This window comes from Phyllostomus discolor, chromosome 7 (genome assembly GCF_004126475.2).
Source record: "Phyllostomus discolor isolate MPI-MPIP mPhyDis1 chromosome 7, mPhyDis1.pri.v3, whole genome shotgun sequence".
NCBI classification, from domain to species: Eukaryota; Metazoa; Chordata; class Mammalia; order Chiroptera; family Phyllostomidae; genus Phyllostomus; species Phyllostomus discolor.
In genome coordinates, this window is record NC_040909.2 from 77,177,182 (window position 1) to 77,201,576 (window position 24,395).

The following is a 24,395-nucleotide window of genomic DNA, read 5'->3' on the forward strand; positions in this document are numbered from 1 at the left end:
TTGACCACACTGGATACACAGTAACAAAATATGGTAACAGTGTGGATGAAATCAAGAAAGGAGGTTATTTCTATACACTTTTAGTTATCCTTTCCTTCTACCTCATGTCACCTCCATATATTTTTGAATGTAGGTCCCTATTAAATTTTTTCTGCACCTTATGTTTTCATACCTTGTGCAATAGAAAGCACTGGCCTTTGCTTCCAGCTCTGAGGAGTAACCTCAAAGCCCTTGGAATGCCTTGTCCCATAAGTTGTGTGTTTACCTCGAGACCTGGCTGTATCAGATACTCTGTGCTAACACTAATTTATGTTGGGGTCTTCGGATCATGCAGTAGCAGCCTGACTTCTGAAGGGATAATAGAGTAAAGTCAGCTGTGTGAATGATCAGCCATGTGAACAGAACCACCTTCCAGAAGATCCCTGCATAGTAAGGCTCCTGGTTGGCAGTACTCCCTGCGTTTTTCTGGGCTAGATAAGTGGGGATTTGGGCTCCAAGTTAAAACCCTTGATATGATTTTCAGGCCTGACCATAGCAACTACAAAGTTTTTATCAGGCAGGTCTCCCAGGTGAAAGCTGCCTTCCCACACCAGACTTGGTGCACAGTTCATTCCTGTTGGTCGAAAAAGGGGGTTAGCTATAGTTTTGTTTTTTTTTTTTTAAACAAAGCATGTCCAGAAAGTATCAATCCATGTAATATGAAAAATAAAGACATTTGTTGAAAAGGATACAAGAAACATTGTACATAGGACTATGACACCTCAGTCCTCTTCAAAGTAGACATCGTGGGACCTCATACAGTTCTCCCAGCATCTCTTCCACTGTTTAAAACACTCTGCAAAATCCTTAGTTGGAATCACCATCAGCTATCCTGCTATATTTTCCTGAATCATTGACAGTATGAAATTCCTTCCCTTTCAAAGCCAATTTTATTTTTGGGAAAAGCCAGAGGTCACAGGGCACCAAATCTGGGCTATAGAAGGGCTGAGTCATCTGAATCACTGATTTTTGTTGATTGCAGCCCATACACGTTCAATATCCCCAGGTGCTCTGCTTGTTTTGAGCATTCCAGAACATAGATCACTTTCAGCAGATCCTTGACAATCTTTGAAGCACATGTGCCACACTTTTATTTGCACCGCACTTATTGCATCATCCCCAAAAGTCTTCTGAATCATTTGAATAATTTCTGTGGAGGAATGTTCAAGCCTAATGCAAAATTTGAAGCAGATTCATTGCTCTACTTGCTCAGTCATTTTGAATGCAAGGCCACACAGTACACATGCTCACTCAACTCCATCTACTACCCTAAGTGACTAGTACAGTGAAGTTGTCATTGTTCACGCATGAGCATTCTGGTTCACTTTCCTTGGCTGCAAGGTTACATCAATGTCATGCAAACCATCCTTGTTACATTAACGATGGCTGGACTTTTTCCAGACAGACCTAGTCTTGGTGTGTTCATCACTAGATCTTCATCTGAGGCCTTCTACCATGATTCTCTTCAGGTGCCTCTACAAAGACTTCTTACTGTGGGAGGGGATTAACTTTGAACATGCTTTTCCTCACTCTCACTCAGTACCCAGTACTTTCCCACTCCTGTCCTTCCCTTCCTCTTTTCTCCAATCTAGGCATCATAGAACCACTGGAGCATTTTGTGAAAAGTGTTTTCCTTTAGCTTTTTGCTTAATGGTTTCAGTGACAAACATCACTCAGGTTCAATATCCTATTACAGGTTACAAATTGATAATATTCTAATTCTATCATTCCTTCTTTGTTATTAGCTAGAATACTTCTATAAAGAGAGACTTCCCTTTGTCTACTATCTAATTACTCAAAGACACTGGTCATACTGGAGAAGTAGTATGCTTACATTACATTATATTACAATGCCTTCATTATAGAAATACTATAGTTTATTTATACAATCTTGGATTTGATGATGCTTTGAGTTATTCCAGTCTTTAGCTATTATAGATTTAATAAATAATTCCTAATACTTTTTAAAAATTAGATTATTCACTGCCCTTAGGATAATTTCTCCCCCAAGAGGACATCTGAGGCTACTTTTTGAATACATATTCACCTAACCTGTATATTATATTAAAATTACAGTGTTTCATAATTTTAATTTTTATATAGCATTTTAAAATATGTAGATTATAAGACACAGTATTTGTAAAGAAAAGCTAATCCTAAGACCACTTGGAATGTATTTAAAACTATTCATTTTGACAAAATATTTTGGATGATTAATGTGCTGTGGAATTCAACTGAAAATAAATCAGCTCCCCTTAAAACATGGTTTTAAAATAACATATCTTTGTGGAAATCAAAATAGGAAAACCTTGGTTAATAAGTTATTTGTAGTGTAATAATATATGATTGTAAAATTTGAAAGTAATCAACCAACCACATTCCCTGTGTTTCTGAATTTTTAAAAACCATGTGTTATTTCTAGTTGAAATTATAAACACACATTTAGGAGATAGAAGAAAAAATAAAATTATGTTTAGATGCTCATCTTTGTGGGTTGGTGGCTGTCTGGATATTAAAGAAAGAATATCAAATGATAACTTTAATTAAAAAAAATTCATATTCCTAGTTGTCAATTGTTTTTTATTTCTTATTGTTGAGCAGAATTAATATTTTTTCTGTTAATAACTACTTATTTATAATAGATTATAAATTTTGGATAATTTTCTTTCCTTAACTATATTTCTTTTTTGCAAAAAAAATACCTTCTAAATTTCATTTATTAAATGGTTATGTACAAATTTCATGTAAAAAGTGATGACTTTTAGGAGTCTTCTTCCACAGTATGTTCTATACAGAATATTCAAGTGAAACATATAAAAACATTATTTATGAAAATTTTATTAAATCACAAGTTCTTTTTAAGTTTATTTTCTCCTACTTTTGTCATAAGTGATAGGAAACTAACTGTAAATTGGAGAGGATTAAGGATGGGGGAGTGGATGATGTCATTCATTAGCCCACAAGGGAATGACTTAGAAATAGATTTAGTTTCAGCTGTAGGGCACACAAGTCAGGACTGAGCATCCCTTCACCTGCTGGATCACCTTCATCTGTATTAACTCCATTCTCAAAGAGGCTCATTCACCATGGGTCTTAGGACTGAACACAGCTCCCAGGGCTTTATAAGAGAGCAGTGGTCTTTGAAGGTTTCCAGAATGCCATGAGATTCATTTTCAACAAGATTCAGTGTGAACAAATAGCTGTGGTCACAGGAATTCAATGTGCTGTAATTTCTTTGGCCTGAGAGCCTCACTACATACATGTAAGAATCAGGGACCAGTGCTTCCTAAAACAAAAGTCCATCTTCTGCTTGCAAGAGCGAGAATGGATGGAGGACAAGAATCAATGTTTCCAGAGCTTCTAAGATTTGCTAGTGCATTTCTAAAAACTTTCCTAATAAGTCAAACCAATGTTTTAAAAATATTTTGTCTATGCTTACATTCTCTTCACTGTTTAGAATACTTTTTAGTCTTTGGAACCTACACAGAATATGGTGTTTTGTTTACTGATTTATTTATGAGAGTGAATGGGAATGGGAGAAAAGGAGAAAGACTTGGCTTTATTGCTATAGAAGCTCCTGCTTTCCCTCCCCCCTTGCTTTCCTTCTTCTACCTTTCCCCTCTCCTTTCTGATTCTCCATTTCTCTCCACAATTTACTCCTTGTTTTCTCCTTCTCTTCCTCTTTTTTCCATCACTTCTTTGTCTTTGATTTTCTACTTTCTTTTTTTCCCCACTTTCCTTGTCTTTTTTCTTTGCTGTGTCTTTGTCTCATTCTTTAACCTGCTTCAAGCTCCACACCTTCCATTTTCAAAATCTTTTCCCCATCTTTCTAAACCAAAAGATGCAGTCAGTATGACTTAAATAAATTCATAATGAATATATTTCTCTTTGCATAAGGAAAATGAGTGATGGACAGAAGAGCTTCCACATGTGCTCACAGTCTAATTCTATTAAGGTTCTTGCACATCAGTGATCCCTGTCACTCCTATATATTCAAGTATCTTTAAACATTTTCTCTCCAGTAGCATACAATGAAAATTACTCTTACCAAAAGCAATAACAAAATTCACTCGATTGATTTGATCTTAGCTTATATTATCTACTTTGTGGCACTTTTACTAGTTAATTTCTCCAAGTTGAAATGTGTTCTTTCTTAGTTCTTAGGACACCATATTTCATTCTAGCCTAAATAGATTTTTTTCATTTATATGAAACCAGATGGCAATAGCTGTCAGTGACATTCAATAGACATATATGACACACACACACACATACACGTGTTATCAATTTTCTTTTTGTGTTCAGGATCTTTTCTCTACCTCCTTGAGAGAAAGAGGCTATGTTATAAATATCTGTATCCCCAGCCGTTGGCATACTATTTTTTTTTTCATTTTGAGAGAGAAAGAGAGAAAGAGAACAAGAGAGAAACATCAATGTGAGAGAGAAACTTTGATTGGTGGACTCCCTCACTCGCCCTGACTAGGGATTGAACCCACAACATAGATATGTGCCTGGACCGAGGACTGAACCTGTGACCTTTTCATGTCCCAGACTATGCTCCAACAAACTGATCCACATCGGCGAGGGCTTAAACTTTTGATCTATTACTTTCTCCCTGTTACCTTTAGCAAGTTGTTTAACATCTCTTTGCTTTAGTTTTCCCATTTGAAAAATTTAGGTATTAATAGACATCTTGGAGAATTTTGTGAGGTTTAAGGGCACTAAAATACATAACAAGTATAATTCTTTTGAAGTGTTACCTGTTCCAGACAGCCTTGTTGGGAAGCTGGTCAGGCTTTTCCTGAACCCTGTCACTGTGAGGGATGAGCTGTGAGGCTGGGGTTGGGACGAGGGATGCCATGGTGAACAAGTTGAAAGTCAAAAACTCACTTTTTCTGGTACCTAAGAAATACAAAAATGCTGTGTATAGGGAAAAGCTACATTTTCTAATTTCTGAGGATTATGAAAGAAGGAGAAGAATGGACAGAGGGTGATAAATTTAAGCTTGCTGATCAAAGATAAATTTAGGGATAGAGTGAGTATAGGATAGAAGTATTTTGTTAGCTCATTTTGAATTGTTCCAATGAGAATTCTACAGGATAACCACTCTGCAGATCTGTTTTTATTTATTTTTCAACATGTGTGTACAGAGAAAGTACTTATGTAAACTTTTACTACCCACCCTTAGTGACCAGTGACATAAACTGGGCAAGAAATTCTTACCTGCTCCTAAGAAAAGAACTCAAAAGGGAACAGAGCATAGATAGCAGGTCCCTGTGGCTGCAAAATAAAAAGTGACCTGGAGAACTTCAGTTCACACTGGCAGATCTGGGCTAGTGTGGGGTGCCAAGGCCAGACCTTGTAGATCTGTGGTGAGATGAAGTTAGCAATGGAGGCCACAAGATTCAAGTTCAGCTGAAGATACCAATCCAAGTCTTCCACTAAAAATCGAATCTTATAAAAGAACTCCACAAGGATATGCAATACCCAGCCATTGCAGGAGCATCTGCCTGGATCCGGAGGGATCCAACAAACGACTGTGTCCAGGGATCTTTTCCTATCCACCTCCAGGAGGTCACAGTGACCTCCTTTTGTATTGAGGCAAAGAGGAGAAAATTGAAGAGATTGAACTACCCAGTCTCTTTAGATCATCCCAGATAGGGAACAGAGCTTTGAAAAGACTGGATATTTTAACTAAAAGGAGGTTGTTTGCTCCAGCAGATACTGGAATATGAATAATAGGAAAGTCTTAAAAAATTTTTAAGCCTCACCACCCAAGGAGAATGTGTTTATTGATTTGAGAGAGAGAGAGAGAGAGAGAGAGAGAGAGAAGTGAGAAAATTTAACCAGTTGCCTTCTATGACAATCTGATTAAGGATTGAACCTGCAGCCTCAGTATGTGCCGTGACCAGGACTTGAACCCACAACTTTTGGTGCACTGGATGACTCTCCAACTGAGCACCCAGCTAGGCCTCAAAATTTTCTTTTGAGGAAAGTCATAGTAGTTTTATAAAGTAACCTCAATTCCTATACATACAAGTATGAGTATCAATTCCTCCCATTTTTTCTAAATCCACCCCCCACCACTGCTGCACCCCAGGTTGTGATGCTTCTGTGACTTTCTGATGAGCTATGTAGAGTGCATCTCACAACTGCCCACAAAAAGAATGAAAGATGTGAATATTTGTCAACCCATCAACTTTCCAAGCCACCTTGATCAAGGGTTCAGTTCCTCAGATTCCTGGGTTTGCACAGACATGACAGCCTACAGAGTTCCTGCAGGCATTTCTTGGTGCCATATCAGAGAAGCCCCAGGACAGCAATTAATTGAGAATCATGATTTACAACTGAGTCAAGGAGATGCTAGGTTACACCTGTGCAAAACTGGTAGCTACCAAATGACTGAAGTACAGGAAGGACTACAGAATATAGCATGGGGTCGATAGATGTCCAGAACCCAGCCCCTCTACCTACGTGTATTAGCTCACAAGAGTTACTGGAACAACTGCTTAATAAATGAGAGCTATTTTTATTCCCAGACATAGTTCTTATGAATCATGCACATTCTTAGATCTCATTGCATGCTGTAGTGCCAAGTATAACAGGAAACAGAATCCAAGTAAAAGACTTTGGATGAATGAATAAATACAAATAAGATACAAATTACTGCCTTCAGTAAACACAGAATGTTATAGAAAATGTATTTTAAAAATTATAATTGTTTCATTGGTATAATCATAAAAAGTTTTGTATTATTTGTTTAGACCTTTATGCTGCACCTTCTTCTAAATATTGTCATTAGACAATAAAACTATGTATAATATAGAGGAGTAGTAACAAGAAGGTGGGGAGAGGTGAGGTCAGGAAATATTTCCCAGATGAGGAAGTGCCTCACTCGATTTTGCTTTGCAGCCAGCACATCAGAAAACATGCCTTCTGCAAAGGCGAGCTCCAGGGTGAACTTCGGCACAGAAGTGCCTAGGTAATTAGTAAGCAGCGGATTGCAGTGGTTACACGTGTCTATCTGTAGCCAGGCTGCCAAGCTCAGATTCCATCTCTGCCACCTAATAACTTTGTGCCTCTTAGAAAGTTACTTGATCTATCTGTGCCCTCATTTCTTTATTTGGAAGGTGTATATTAAAAATAGTAGATCTTGTGAGAATTAAGTCATTCGATTCTGCTAAAACACTTAAAATGATGCCTAGTATACAAAATTGCTATATAAGTATTTGCTGTTTTTAAAATATTTTTATTATTTAAATATTTCTGGCTAACACAGAAAGTATATACAAGTAAGGAAGGAGTAATTTCACTTCAGATTATGAGAGAAGCAAGACAAGATGATAGAAAAGACAGCAAGGAAGTTAGAATTGTAAACAGGCATTAAAAGACATTTTCAAAAAAATGGGCAAATGGAGGAAAATGGTATGAAGGAAAACAAGAATTAGAATTGAATTTCACTAAACATATGTGGTCCTTCTAATTAGTGTGTGACTATAGAAAACTTGAAAAATATGTAACTCTGTCTCCAGGAAAGACAACATATTAGCAATTCATTGTACAAGGGGTAAATATGTTTAAAAATAAAATACTAAAACAAAAAGCAAGGAAACAAAAAATCTTAGGAAAAATGAATTTGATGTTTGGTATCTTTTTACTAAGAATGTATTAGTTTGTTATTAAATTACTATAACTGTTATAATGAATTAACTCCAGCATCTCTGTAACTTAACACAGAAGTTTAATTTGTTCAATGACTATCCAATATGAATATTCCCGTATTGATGAAGGGAGGCAGAAGTGGACTCTGTTACACATGGTCATACATGGGTTCAGGCTGCTGGAGACTCTGACATCTCAACACATGAATTCTCAACTTATCATGGCAGTTGCCAGCCACAAGATAGAAGAGTAGAGATGTTAAAGAAGGTATAATCTGTTCCTATAATATATTTTTCTAATCCAAAGTCACAAAATTCTTTTCATGTGTTTTCTTTTAGAAGTTTTACTTTAGCTCTTATAATTAGGTAAATAACAAGTTGATAAAATTATAACAATTTTAAAATACCCTTAATTAGCTTAAAGAAAGGATATCTACCTATTCACAGAAAGAATCAATTTCATAGATCTATATTTCCCAAATTATTTATAGATAGTCTAATACCAATAAAAAGCTCATCAGCATTTTTATAATGAACTGGACAAGCTAATGCTAAAATTTATTAGAAAGAACAGAGCCCTAATATAGACTCTTAAAAAGTGTGAGAGACTTGACTTCAAAATGTATACTGATTTTGCTGTTTTAATAATCAAGAGAGTGTAGTACTGGGCAGTAATAGAAATTTCACCAAGAAATAAATTAGAAAATCCAGACCCAGACCCAGACCCTCATGAATATGTAAACTTAGTGTTGATGGAAATTGTGTTTTAGGGAAATGGTGTAGAAAAACTGCTGAGAAGGTACTATGAAGATGCAAAGAAGATTATGGAGATTCAGATAGAGAGATTATTATGAACTATCCATGTAGGTAGGCACAGTGTAATCACCTGTGCCCTTAAAAGCAGAAAAATTTATCTGTCAAATCAGAAGTGACAGAAGATGGAAGTCTGGATAAGATGAGGGAGAAAGAAAGGTCAAAAAGACTTGAAACATGGGAAAAAATAGACCCACCACTTACTGGCTTGAAGAGAGGAGTTAGTCATCCATGGGTAATGTGGATGGCTTTTAGAACCCAAGGGCCATCGAGGAAGCAAAGACCTCAGTCCTACAAACTGAACTTGGTTAACACTCTGAGCTCAGAAGTGGATTCATCCTCAGTGACTCCAAAAACAAATGTAGACCTGCCACAGCTTGGTTCTGAGCCTTTGCTTGACTTATACTGATAAAGTTCTTCCTTTTTCTCCAGGTGAGAAAACTTTTTTCACCCCATGCTGTAATCTTACCTGCAAATTGGAAATCTGCCATGATGAGTTAGAAAGAGAAACAATAGATCATTTCACTCCATACAATAACTCGGCTGAGCACTTTGCCCATGAATTATGCTGTAATCTTATCAAATATGACTTTGGTAAGCAGTATGTTTTTGAGGAATCATATATGACCTTTTCTACTGAATTCCTAAGAAGCAGCTATTGTGAATAGTCAGAAAAACTGAAGAAAGTGTTTGTGATCCAGGTATTTTCTATAGCAAATCTTCTATTGAAAGTCATCAGATTATAATGATAATTGTATCATCCTTCATTATAGATTTTCAACATTTTTAGGCATGTAACTTAGTTTTTCCAGAATAATCTTTAACCTTTAGGTGTTTGACTACTGCACATGCTAGTGTGTGATGTGAACCCACCCAGCCATAGGTGGCTTCAGTGGCTCTTTTAAAGGCACATATGTGGGTGATAAAAGCATAAATATAAACACAGAAATATTGAACATAAGTTTGAATGTGATGGTTGCACTTAACAGAGGAGAAGGGAAATAATTGGGAAGAGACTCAAAATGGGTCTCAAAATACACAATATTCCTTCTTGTGTTTTCGTGATAAATGGGTATTTAGTATGTGGCTATTCTTTGAACTTATTTATTTTACACACTCTTCTAAGTGTCGAGAATATTTATACTCACAAACACTCTAATAGCATCAATCATCTGAGGAAGTTTAGGGGAATCTACCATTATTTTTTATGACCTAACTTTTTTTTCTGTACTGACAAAACCAATGTGCTAAATAGGAATGTAATGGGAATCTTTATTTATGCATCTATCTAGTCTTTGGGAATGGTGCTAATGTATGCTATTCCCCCAGAGATGTGTTTAATTTTTTAAGAGTATTTTTTCTTTATTTTTGATTGTATTTTTTTCCATTACAGAGGGGAAATGAATAGTAACATAGATGTGGTTTTGCATGTAGTTTGCAATTTTGGAGGAATCTTTCTCTAGTCCTTCTATTTCTGATAGGCTTCACACCATAGGACAGGTAGCCATTGTGGGAATTATTCAACATCTATAATCTAGTTACACGTTCAGGAATTGCATAAATTGATCCAGAATTATTGCAGGGCTTATTTAAAATGCCTTGGGAGAGGGCTAGAGCATTTTTTCTTTATTCTTCACCCCCACAGCCTTCATTTGATCTAGCTGTCCCCATGGCTATTTAGGTCTCAGGGTTTAATGTGAACTCAAAAACAGTGTTAATTATTTCCCAATGTCCAAAGGCATTTTTATTGCCCAAATCATAGTTATCCTTGTGTATGGCCCAGGTCCCTTTGGACATGTTTACAAGGAATGTTTGCAGTATGTAATTGCAATGGATCTTGTATAGGAGTACCTATCTTTCTCTTTATTCTGGAGGAGGCTCTGGCCTCTGAATAGTTCCAGATTCAGGATTTCAGTAAACATCTGTGATTCTTATTTTTTGTGAATCAAAGTAAACCTCAAATTAACAGATTTATTTCATTTTTTTTCAGGTTTTACTAAAATATAATGTAACCATGCTACATGTCTTGTAGTTCTAGGAACTACAACTCAGTCAGTCACCTTAAATGATGCCATCTGGTTCTGATCCCTGCTTTGGTAACCATACCCACATGGTCTGAGGTAGTAAAGTTCTACCACCTGGCCTCTGCCACTCCCAGTTTCCATTATCACTATGAAATCTGGAAGCTCATTTCAATAATAGCACTAGTTTCTTTGACCTGTTCTCGCTAGCCTAAAAAACTGCAGTGATTTGAAGAGAAATTGAAACTCTTCCTAGCCATGTGTTTCCCAATTTTTCAGTGTCCTTTATGCTCTCACATAATTAGAGGGTAGGTGAGTAATTATATATCATAAGTCATTTCCAACAATCCCATGTTCAATGTTTTATTTCCTTCCTCTATATTATAATAAGGAATTTCCAACATTTCAATTTCATTCTGTGGAGGCCAATCAACTTTCAAAACTAAAGTTAGAACCATTTCCAGTCACTCAGCTTAATAATAAATCAAGTCTCACATAAAATCATTCATACTAAGAAATCCAACCTGATCTAAAATTGTTTCTTTTTATCTAATCTAACATTCTTGGAATTCATGAATACATATCTCTAAATTTTTACCAACATAAATGATCCAGTTATTGAAATTCTTTTGGTATATAAACTTTATATTTCTGGGTTTAACTTTCTATTTGCCTGCTGGGCCATGCAGGGACCTGACTCTAGGCAAATTTCTAGGAACAATGAGGGATGGTATACAAAGTGAGGAATGAAATTTGCATATATTTAGAAAAAAACTAGTTTTGGTTACTTTGCCACAGGTAAAGTCATAGAATTGTCAATGGAGGTAGGAATATCCCATCGGGTAGAGCATGAGAGATTGTTTCTATAGGCAAGTGGAGTGTGTATATTTGGACTACTCAGAACCACCTCATTCTTTCAAACAACCTTTTTCCAATTCTCAGGCTTCTGCTATTCCTGAATGAGAGGCCTAACTCCTAAATAGCAAATTCAACCTATGTTGTAATTTAGAAGTTCATGGAATTAGATTCCACATCTGATTATCTTCTTTCTGCAGCTGAAAGAAGAGAATTTCCTAGAAAAGTGATAGAAAGTAGAAAGAGTAAATTATATCTTAAATATAAATTAAATATAGTAATACTTGTTGCTTTTTTTAGAAATTTGAAACATACTGTATTATATTTGGTTTAATTAAGATATACCTTTATATGATCCAACAAGCTTACCAATTCAAATAACTTTGTTAACTTGACTTAAAGCTTCAATTTGTAGACTGGACCAGTTTTCAAACAGATGACATTAGATCACCAAAATTAGGGCAAAGAAAAGAGGTTTTCCAAAGCTATCCTCACTCCAGTGAAGACTGATGATAGCTTACCTAATATTAGGCTTGTGTGTTGGATATTAGGTAGATACAGTCTTGAGAAAAGGCTATCAGTCAAAATGCTGATGACATAAACAATACTGAAATAAATACCTGATGAGGCACACTCTGCTGAGATAAACATTAATTTCACACCAATATGCCTTATCAGCATTTATTTCAAAATTATAGATGTAGGTATTATAAATAATAAGGTTTGTAATAGATTATTAACCAACCTTATGAAAATATAAATTATATATGTATACATGGTATATCTTATAAATAAATATATGTATGTATTTTGGGGGATAAGAACTTATAATGTTAAACATTTTTTGACTCTGAATTGAGCAATATATTATCACCTAGAATGAAGGGGTTATTTATAATTGAATCTAAATAGTTTATTCATCACTGGTTCTGATGATGCAGACCAAGCACACTTTATCTTGGTAGCTGTAGTTCACCCAAAGCATCATATCAGTTGATAATTGGAATGTGGATGAAGTAATGAGCCTGGCTTCGCAAGATCCTTGGCTTTATTCTTCAAGCAACAACAAAAAAAAAAAACGTTAACCATAACCTTTTTAATCTCCTTCTATTTTGTGGCCATTCAAATCACTTTACTCTCTTCAGACTTCGAAACATTAACGTTATGGTAGAATAAACTCTGGATACAGAAATACAGATTCAAGCCCTGGATCTCCAACTTGATGACATAAAAAAGAAAGTCATTTAACATTCTGGGGCTCCAATTTCTTCATATGCAAAATGGAAGGGCCTTTTAGACACTTCTCGGGTTTGTGCTAAAACTAATGTACTATAATTCTATAGACTGGTTTCAAAAATATATCCTCTCACAAATTTGTCTTAAGTGTCATTGTAGTGTTTCTAAAAAGCCTAAGAAAGAACTAGAAAAAAATCTTTCTTTTCATATATATATAATAAAATAAATATTTTCTTTCACTTCAAAGATATGTAACATTGAAGTACTAAAAATGCACATGATTAAACAACATATAATTTCCTGTAACATAAAGTAGAATATTACATGGCCACATAAAAAAGAATGAATCTTACCATTTGCAACAGTAAGGATGGACTTGGTGGTTATTAGGCTAGATGAACTGTCAGACAGAGAAAGACAAATATATGATTCCACTTATGTGTGGAACCTAAAGAACAAAATAAATGAACAAATGAAACAGAAACAGACTTATAAGTCCAAAGAACAAACTGTGGTAACCGGATGGTTGGAGGGTTGAGCAGCTGGGTGAAAAAGGTGAAAGGATTCGGGAGTAGAAATCGGTAGTTCTGAAATAGTCACAAGAATTAAAGTACACATAGGGAATATGGCTAATAATATTATAGTAACAATGTGTGATTTTGGGTGGGTGATTGAATTATTGGGGGATCCCTTTGTAAATTATATAATTGTCTAACCACTATGCTGGACACCTGAAACTAATATTAAATGATATTTAATTTCAACTGTCATTGAAAAATGAAATAAAAAATATATAAATTAATTTGACTTGGATTTGCAGAAGGAAAGAATTCCAAGGGGCAAAATTTGTTATTTACATAGCATACCTTTTAGATTTTCAAAATTTTAAAATGATGAAAATGCATAATATTTGTGAGTATAGGAATGAGGCACTCAAATGGACAGAATGTTAATCCTTGAAGGAGAGAATTTATTTAAGAAATTATTTCAAATATATATATATCCTTTGATTCTTTATTTTCACTTCTAGGATTTTAATCACTTGTATGCACATGTATGCAAAGTTGTATAAAATACACATGTTCTTTCCATTATTGTCCAGGCAGATCAACCAAAAAAATAAAGGAGAAGAAAGAAAGCAGAGGGACAAAAGAATTAGGGGACTCTAAAATCCTAGCAGTAGGAGTTTGGTTACATAAGCTTAGCTACTTACAAAAATATGCTATCATTCCACCACTGAAAAATAAAGCCTAAATGTGTGTGCGGAAATGGACAAATCACCAAGATGTATCATGTTTCATCAATTTTAAGATAAACTTTTGTACATAACATATCTGAAATCTAGACAATCTCAAAATCCTATTTTTTCAGGGGGTAGTTTTATGTCAGGACAACAAAACATTGTACTCAGTGTTAAGGAATGATTTTCACCTGCTGGAGGGAAGTTCACTGAGACAACAGTTTTGTTCCCAGGGACTAAAAGAACACTCCCCTCATCTCTCAGGCTGGATTGCTGATTTTGACATGTTTGGGAATATTCAGGAAGGATATCTGTTTTAGCTGGTTTCAGATGCTATAACAAAATACCACAGACTAGGTGACTTACTAAAAAACACACACACACAATTTATTTCTCACATTTCTTGAGGCTGGAAGCCTGAGAGTAAAGTGCCTGCCCTTTGAGACTCTGTGCCTGGTTCATGGTTCATAAATGGCCATCTTCTGTATGGAACCTCGCTTGTCTGAAGCAATATGAAGGGCACTAATATTAGGGCCCTTCTCTTTTAGAAGGGCACTAATTCCAATCACTAGAGCTCTGTCCTAATGACCCAATCAGCCCCAAAGTCCTCATCCCCTAGCCAGGGATGTCCACCTGCGGGTTGCATGCCGCCCAGGATGGCTGTGAATGGGGCCCAACACAAAATTGCAATTTTACTTCAAACATTATGAGATTTTTTTGTGATTATGTGTCACAATGTATTTAATGTGTGGCCCAAGACAGCTCTTCTTTTAGTGTGGCCTGGAGGTGCCAGAAGTTTGGACATCCCTGTGTACCATCACTTTACGGATTAGAATTTCACATATGAATTTTTGAGAGACACAAATATTCAGATCACAGCATAGACAGTGGCTTTTATATTTTATGACTTCTTTTAAGAACTGCTAAATCAAGTAATTGATAGAACATATATTGATATTGCAAGAGAAAATACTGACTTTGTTGACTACAATTTGCAAGTGGTTTCAACTGGTTGGTTTTCCAGTGTGAAATTTTAAGATCAGCCAAATTATTTTACTTGAATTTTCCTTTTCAATTCATGCATTAGTCTATACAAACATACTGATATGTCTAATTAAAACTAAAAGGATCCATATATTGTGTTTAAAACAGAAATTTTAAGTGAGAAAATATATTGTGTTATAGTTTCACTGATAACATTTTTCTTTCTTTTTGGAACGTAAACTAATGATGCATCTTTCAATAGGCAATGGGTGTCTTTGAATGGGAAATATATATTATTGTTAAGTGAAACAAAATGTTAATATAAAACAGGGAAATAAAATGATGTTCTTATTTCTGTGGGAAAAATAAAAAATTGATTTATGTGTGTGGAGAAATATAAAAGAAACTGAAACATGTGGACTGGGACAAGGAGCCAGAATTGGAAGAAGTTTTTTCATTGAATTTCCTTTTATATACTTTTTGTTTTACCACGTGCAATTTTCATAACAATAAAATCGGGTTATCTTCACACACTTGTGGAAATTGTTAGATAAGAGCCAACCAATACAAAAAAAGTGTCAATAAGATTATTTAAATGATTATGATTATAAAAATATACATAGCATTTCTTACTGTCTCAATACCTTTATATGTTCAGTTTATATTTTGTAAAAGTTAGAAAATGAGGCACTAATGCTTATATAAAATTTCATAAGTTACAGCATTCCTCTCCATTCTATCTCCTCCTTTTCTCAGAGTTTCCCTTACTCATTAATGCCACATAATCTTTTCACTGTTACAGTACCTCACATATAAGTAGAATGGTAGATGTGACTCACTATTCACTCAATATTCACTGAAGGAAAAGAACAGTAAATCTTTGTCAGCAGTCTTTTGCCCAAACATACAATAACAAATGCTTATGCAAAAATTATTTATACCAGGCCATGAATATGCATACAAAACAATTATTTATGCAAAATAAAAATTGTTAAACTGAGATGTTAACTTAGGAAGCATTGAACAACAATGATTTCAGGAGACCATATTTGTAAACAGCATTACATAACAAAAATGTGCAGTATATTTTTCCCTAACTACTAAAAATATGTGATTATGTATATTATTTTATAATATATCAATTTATTAATATGGACTATATTTTAATATAAAATGATCTTATGAGATATAATTGATACACATACACAGTAGCATTTGTTTTGTTTTCTCCTGACAGCTAGCCATAAAAATCATACTTCTATTCTGTCTTAAGTATGTAAAAATATCAACCTCAGGAATATGCATTATATTACTTAATATGATCAACAGTTTGATTAATTAAAACAAAAAACACCATTTTTCAAGACAAATAAGAGTAGGTAAATCATTATTGTCATTACATAAATGACAGTAATGCAATGTTTAACCACCTCACACTAAATATAACTATATCTAAAGACATTTTATATTTACTTTTAAACTGTATTGAATTAAGTTTAAAATTACATTTACATAATTGGCTTTTATGTAGTCTAAATAGAAACCTTAAATTACCAAATATTTATTGAGTACCAAATAAATGAAAAGAATTGCACATAGCATAGTGGAAGAAAAAAGAAAAAGTTTAAAAACTAAAGGCAAATTTAGAAATATATTCCTGGGCACCATCTTTTATTTGTGTTGTTTTATAGTTATAGAAATGCACAATGAGTCATTACAAGGTTTGTTTTTTTTACCCTATTATCACAAATCCAATATAGTATGATGGAAGTTAACAGAAAATGATTTAATTATGAAATTGTTTGTTTTGATCAGTATGTACTAATGGTTCATATAATGATAGAAATCACAGCATTATTTTACCTAATGCTCAAGTACTTTGAACACAAATTAAATTAATTATAGCTATCTGATCAAATTATAATAAATAAGTTTGTTGGTTAGAGACAACTCAAGAGGAAAACAAAATTCATCAGATGTGATGAATCTAAAATATGAAAATCACATAATTGGAGGTTTAAACAATTTATTATTGAATTAAAATAATCAGCAGAGATAATGTCCTTCTTCCTATAACAAGTAGGGCAATTCCTGTGAATCTTAACATCTGGTTATCAGTGTTTTAGAGATGTTCATCTGCCTGGAGACTGTAATGTAATTAGGCACATTAGCACTCTCTCTATAATTTGGGAGTAATTTCATGAGAAACTAAGACTTATGAAAGCTGTATAATGTCAGTAAGTTTGAATCAATTGATTAGCATAAATACATTTTGAATTGTAATTCCTATGAGAAGGCTTTGATTAAAAGACTTCTCTAGGTAGAATTTGTAAAAAATAGGAAGCTGGCTTCTTCACTGAAGTAAATAGCCTCCAATAATGTTATATGTCAAAGACTCCATTTGTCAAAATTGAACTTTTCATATACCACATGAAGAAATAGTTTTGTGATTAATGTCATTAAGAGCACTGAGCAACATATTTCAGCTTCTGATTTATTTTAAATTAAATTGAACAAAATTTAAATAAAATATTACAATAAAGTATTTATGACAGTAAACTAAGTGGAAACCATGCTATTTCTAAGGATATTTCATCAATAAATATAAATGCTTAATACAATAATTCCAAATGTTATCAGATTTTTTTGATAACATTTGTCAAATTGTTAATATTAAATTGTCAATATTAAATTGTTACAAAATAGCCAAATATTTTTTTCTAAGTCTAACATCATTATAAGTGTTAAAATGGTGCTTAGGCTCATATTATAAATATCTGTGGTAGGTCAAAAATAATATATACAATAAATCTTCACAATTCTTTTTTTAATGTTTTTTTTAGAAAGGTGCATTTTTCTTTCTTTTTTTTAAAGATTTTATTTATTTATTTTTAGAGAGGGAAGGAAGGGAGAGAGAGAGAGAGAGAGAGAGAGAGAGAGAGAGAGAGAGAGACATTAATGTGTGGTTGTTGGGGGCCATGGCCTACAACCCAGGCATGTGCCCTGACTGGGAATTGAACCTGCAACACTTTGGTTTGCAGCCCGTGCTCAACCCACTGAGCTACACCAGCCAGGGCCTTCATAATTCTTTATACTAGCAATAACTTAAAAATATGTCATGTGAGTGGTGTGCTTACCAGTTCACTTTAAATTCAGTGCTCATTAGAAAGAGAGAATTAAGTTAATGCTCAAAGCTCCTGATCTTCCTCTATGTGCTTGTTACTGCAATATCCACTAAATTTGTTTCAAGGAAAATAGACCATTTCAATAAATGTTTAATAATTTATATTCAATTGAATATTAGTCCCTATCATTTGACATATAAACTAGTAAATGTTGAGAAGAGACCATCTACTCTCAATAAAAGTTTCTTAATTATGGTTCAATTCTACTCTTCTGAGTTGTTCTTCATAGCACCCTAAGATAAGCTTACTTATGCCAAACAACACTGTGAATAATTTGACTTCAAACACTTTCATCAGTATAATTTTCTAAGGTGCTAGTATTATCTCTTATTGAAGCACTAAAGTTGCTGCACTTTCTTCTTTTTCTTTTATGTCATGATGCTAACGATATACAATTTCTGCTGATTTAGGTATCTTATGTCAGGGCAGTAAGTATGCAATTAGCTTTAGTTTAAGTGATAGCAGCATGCTATAAATAAGATTCTTAATTGTGTTTTCAAGATTAAAATTCAGCCTCATTGTTTGTTCCCTTTATTTCTTTGGTAGCATTGCGCTATATTCACACTGCTCCCTTTAAATGAATGTCAACTTGTTTTACCTCGACTGCTGCTGGTCGATACTTCATTAGGCGGAATTGTCTTGTGCCCATGCAACCTTGAAGCTGTGGCTTAATTACCACTCATATTATGCAGTGGCTCAGAGAGCTGTGCTCAGCTGTGTCAGTTTTGAAAAAAAAATTTTAAGCCATGGTGTTACCTATATATTAGAAAAAATGACCACTGGGTTTTAAAAGTTGTAATATTTAATAAATTAATCATTACTAATTTTAAAAAATATTAATTGAAATACAAAAATATACTAAGTTCAATTTTGAAATGCTTAATATTTTCCAAAACATTTTGAAGGGAAGTACAATTTTCATGATCAACCCATTGTGCATTTGAGATAATTTAAAACTAATGGCCAAATTGCATTCATATGAAAAAAAGGAGAGGGGAGAGGGCACTGAAATGGCAATCATGACAAATGACATCTCTCATCCGTTTTTCCTCACTAGACTGATTTGTCATCCTCATTTTTGACATTTTTCACCCTGCTATGAAATCACACTGACAGAATCAGGTATTTCCAGGCTTAAGAGGAGCCACAGAAGGTGGTTTCATGCTGCCATTTATTTTTTGGCTGGCGGTTTCAGTTTTTATATCCAAGCAGCTAAAATCTGGACATACAAAACTTTGTTCTAATGAAATATTAACAGTTAAATAATTCCATGGAAGAAAACACTTTTAAAGTATAGTGTGAAATGATATACAATATTGTTTAATTGACACTAAGTCCCTTCACTGGTCACGTTAAAAATGTACCAAAATACCAAAAGTTTTGTTTGGCCTGGTGTTTAATGAATTATTTAACAGGTCTAGCAGTTTATGCCAAGGCCCTGGAACTGGAACAGCTCCATGGAAAAATAATCAAAACAAGGAGATTGTTTATCACCTCAAAGGGCCACTACAATTAAATTGAAAATTAGCCTTAGAAACTGTATTAATTTCCTAGGGCTGTCATAACTAAGTACCACAAACTTACAGTTTAAAACAATAGAAATTTATTTCCTCACAGTTCTGGAGGCTAGATATGTTCAATCAATATGTTGACAGGACTATTCTCACCCTTGTAAGGAGATCCTTCCTTGCTTCCTCATAGCTTCTGGCGGGTTGCCAGCAATCTTGGCTTGCAGCTATAAAACTGTAGCCTTCCCAAATCCTACAGGAAGATTTCAGGCTCAAGATGGCCTTCTGAGCTTGAGTTTGAGACTAAGATGACATCCCTTTCTTTCTCCTTTCTTTGTCCATTCCTTTCTTCCTTCATTCCTTTGAGAAAAACTTTCTAAAAAACTGTCTGAGCCTGGCTGGCATAGCTCAGGGGATTGAGTGTGGGCTGTGAACCAAAGCATAACAGGTTCGATTCCCAGTCAGGGCACATGCTTGGGTTGCAGGCCATGGCCCCCAGCAACCACACATTGATGTTTCTCTCTCTCTCTCTCTTTCTCCCTCCCTTCCATCTCTAAAAATAAATAAATAAAATATTTAAAAAATAAAGCTGTCTGCCAGGAAACTAAGCTAATAGTTAGGGACATTTGGATTTTTAAGAGTTTTCCTAGAAGTATATCACAGTTTAGTTTACAGTTGGAGAGTGGGGAACAAACAGTTATGTGACCTGAAAAGGTTCTCTGAAACATGTTCTCAATGTCTAGTGAGCCTATAAATCACTTGAGAATCTCTGTAAAATTAAAATTGTGAGACAGTAAGTCTGTTTTAGAGTTCAAGATTCTGTGATTGAAACAAATAGCCAGGTGATGCCAATGTTAGTGTTTTCTGGCACACACTTTGAGAAACAAAATTAAAAGGCATGAATAGAAAAGAAAGATTTCAACCTAACTAAAGACCTGGAAAACTCTCAAAGAATTAGGTTTCATGTGATCTATGTGTTAAAGAACCAGCATTAGTTTGTCTGTGGAACAGAGGTAAAAGGTAAAGACACATACTATAAGAATGGCCTGAATTGCATGTGAGGAGATAATGAGTCCAGAGTGAGCTGAATGGGATGAGGATGCTGTATTGATAGATGAGTCACAGCTATGCAGGCCAAGTTCAAGAATATAAACTTAACCCCAGTCAGTGGATAACCAGAATAATGTTAAGCAGAGTAACCATGTGTCAAGAAAAGATTTAGTAGCAAGAATCTCAGAGTTTGTTGAACAAATATTCACTAAGTGGCTGTGAGGTACCAAATTCTGTTCAATGAATTCATGAAGCACTGGAAAGCAACACAAAGTCTCTACCCCATGGGACATTCATTCCAGTGGAAAGAGATAGTCTTAAGAAAACAAATCATCTCTCTGGGGAGAGAGACATAAAGAAATAGTATGAATTCAAAATGGTGATTAGATGGAAGAAAGTAGAACATAAGAGTGATGCTTCCACAGAAAAATAAAAGATAAATATGTTTATACACATCAGGATAAAATGTACCCTTCTGATGAAGTCTATGGAAGAATTGGTTATAGGTCCTTAGAATATTAAACAAGTGAAAACATAAAACAGTGAATAAATAAAAGCAGTGAAAAAAGCTGGGATAAATAAAAATAATTACAAAAATATAATCATTTTATACTATATGACTCAACTATGCATACTATATAATAATAACAATGTTATAAATGTAATGATTGATTTAAACTAAAATTGTGAGGACAGAAGTAAAAAGGGTTTGGTAAGTGCAAGAGAGTTAGCTTTTTATTTAAGACATAATGAAATTAGCTGACTATTTAGAAATATGAAGCTAAGCCTCAAAAGAAGCAGGTAAGGGTTGAAAATGATTGCCTCTGGGACACACAAGTGCAGCAGGAGTCTACTACTTTTAATCAGAATTCATTTAAAATATAAATTTATGTGTATTCACTACTTTGAAAATAATAAAAGTAATAGATTATGGGGTCCCAACCTTGGGAGTTCTCCAGGTGAAATTCAAAAGCTGCCCCACACATGGAGAGAGGGCAAGGACTGATTATTCCAGGTTGGTAGGTGTCAGTTTTAATAACCAAAGGTACCTACATTGGATGCTTGTCTTGGAAGACTGCAAGATGAGTAAACCTCTGCACTCAAGTTCCCAGGACCTTAAAAGATTATATAGAGGCCTTAACTTAGTTTATTCATGTATTCAGTCCACACAGTCTCAATAGCACCTTACTCTCTCAAGGCTGCATCCTTAAAGGGGCTCCTGGTATGGGAATAGTGGGCAGAATGTGCATTTCAAAGACAGGACAGGATGTGAGGACCTCCAATTGCCATGATCTAGCTTAAGAGTCAACCAGTCACACTTCTTGATGTCCTCCTTCAATATATGTTTTGAAAATTTTATACAAAAACATAATAAGTGGGGATATGTGAAATAATCTGTTTTCTAGCTAGGAGGGGGGAAAGTTTCACCACCTTGGAGTGGGTGTTTGTCAGAGACTTCTCTGAGGGAAGTGACTTTTGAACTGAGACCTGACGGATGAAGGAGCCAGTCTGTCAAAAGTCAAAAAATAAAGGCCTGAAAGTCAGCAGTGGCTGCATGTGCAGAAACCCTACAACCAGAAAGAGATCGGATCATAGATGAGAAAAAAAGAATACCCGAGTGGACCTGAAACATAGTGAGGGAGAAGAGAATGGTTCTAAGTGAGTCTATTGTTGCTCAAATTTCATCAGAAAATCAAGAGGAGGCTATCAGAGGACTTCAAGTTCGAGACCTGCAGATTCTTATTTAAAAAGGAGACTCTGGAAGCAGTAGGATGATTCGGGAGGTTGTTGCTCTGTCTCAGGACAGAGATGATGGCACCTAGACCAAGTTCATGGAGATGCAGAGAAATAGTCAGATTTTGGAGGTGGGAATTTATGATGGAACTTCAGAATAAATGCAGGTGAAAAAATGCTGAGGCCTAAGAAGAAGTGGTAGGAACAGTAGATTCAAAGATATTGTGGGGGAAAAATTTATAAGATTTGGTGACTAATCAGATATTTAGAAGATATGTACAATAAAAATAGAGAATGACACAGATGTTTCTAGCTTTGAATTGTAGTAGAGACAATGCCACCGCCCCTCTTTGAAATACTAGGTTGGATTAGGAAAATTTGGAAGACATTTTCTTAATAAAATGTCAATTATTTCACTGGGAATACTTTGATACCAGTATGTGCCAAAGCCACATGGCAATTTTTAGAATCACTCAACAGCTTTCAAGTGAGACCTGTCAAAAAATATTTTGCGAAAATTTGGTATCCTTAAACTAGATTAAAGTGCCCAGGAGTTAAAATGTTCTTTAGCAGTAGGACTATTTTTGTCTTGGCCTCACAGGCTGATGAAATTAAAATCAGTTTTGGTGAGCAATTTTTAGTTCATATAATCCAGTTTTGTACACTTTCATAATAATTTTTTTCTGAATCTATTTTTACCATAGCTCATCTCTGCTTTAGTTTCTTACCCATTTGTCCCCAAATAGCACAGCATATTGCTTCCTGGCCTTTACAATATATATATTTTTCCTTTTATTTCTTCAATATGGACTCTCTGTAGTATTTAACGTACTTCACTATTCATCAAACATCTTTTGGCAGTAGCATACTCATACAGAAGGTGCAATTGTTTATCAAATTCCTGATGGTGACTTTTTACTAAAGTTTTTTTTTCTCTGTAACCATGAAATATGTTTTTGGAAATTGCTTCTCTGTGTGTGCATGTGTGTGCATATGTGGTTTAATGTTTTTTAAAAATTTTCTGTTATACTTACTAGAAACCATTTGTAGAGTAAGAAAGTCCCTGTATTTTTGAGGCATTATTGTTTTTATGTAGCATGCCCTGAAATGAAAGAGACTTTCAGCTCAAAAATTCTGTTTCTCTTAAGTGAACAATTTACTTTTCTGAAACACTTCCATTTTTCTTTAACCAAATGGTAACACTTTCAGAGAAAAGTGGATCTTAAAAGTAGAAAGTAGAATTCACCTGTGCTAAAATTCTAACACTTAATTGACTAACACAACCATTGGCTTCATTCAGTTGTTGATTTGTTGCTTTATTTCTTTATACCTGGACTTACTGTGTACTTACTCACTCTGTGCCAGATTCTGAGTTATCATTTGATGATATGACACTACATCTCCTGGATTCTATTTTAGGACCCTATTTCTCCTTCATTATTAATTGTTTCTTTTTTTTTTTTACTTTAAGTATGTAGGGCTTATGGTATAAAATGACTTAGTTGATTTGTCTTTAAATTATGAAGTTTCTCTTTTTTTTTCTGTGATATTGTGGCATCTGGTCATTATATGAGGTCTGTCTGGAAAAAGTCCAATCATTGCTAATACAACAAGAGGGATTTATGCAACATCAATGTAAACTGGCAGCCAAGGAAAGTGGACTGGAATGCACATGTGTGAACAATAAAGACTTCACTGTACTAGTGAGTGGGGGTGGTAGAATCCATTGAGCATGTGCACTGTGTGGCCATCACATTCAAAATGCTGAGCAAGTAGAGCAATGAATCTGCATCAAATTTTGCATTGAGCTCAAACATTCCTCCCTAAAAACTATTTGAGTGGTTCAGAAGGCCACACCTATGGGCAACTGGTGAGTGGCAGCTTCATGATGACAATGCACCTGCTCATGCATCATGTCTTGTGCAGGAATTTTTGTGAAACATCAAATCACCTAGATGTCTCAGGCCTCCTACAGTCCAGATTTGGTGCTCTGCGACTTCTGGCTTTTCCCAAAACTAAAATAACCTTCGAAAGGGAAGAGATTTCAGACCATCAATGAGATTCAGGAA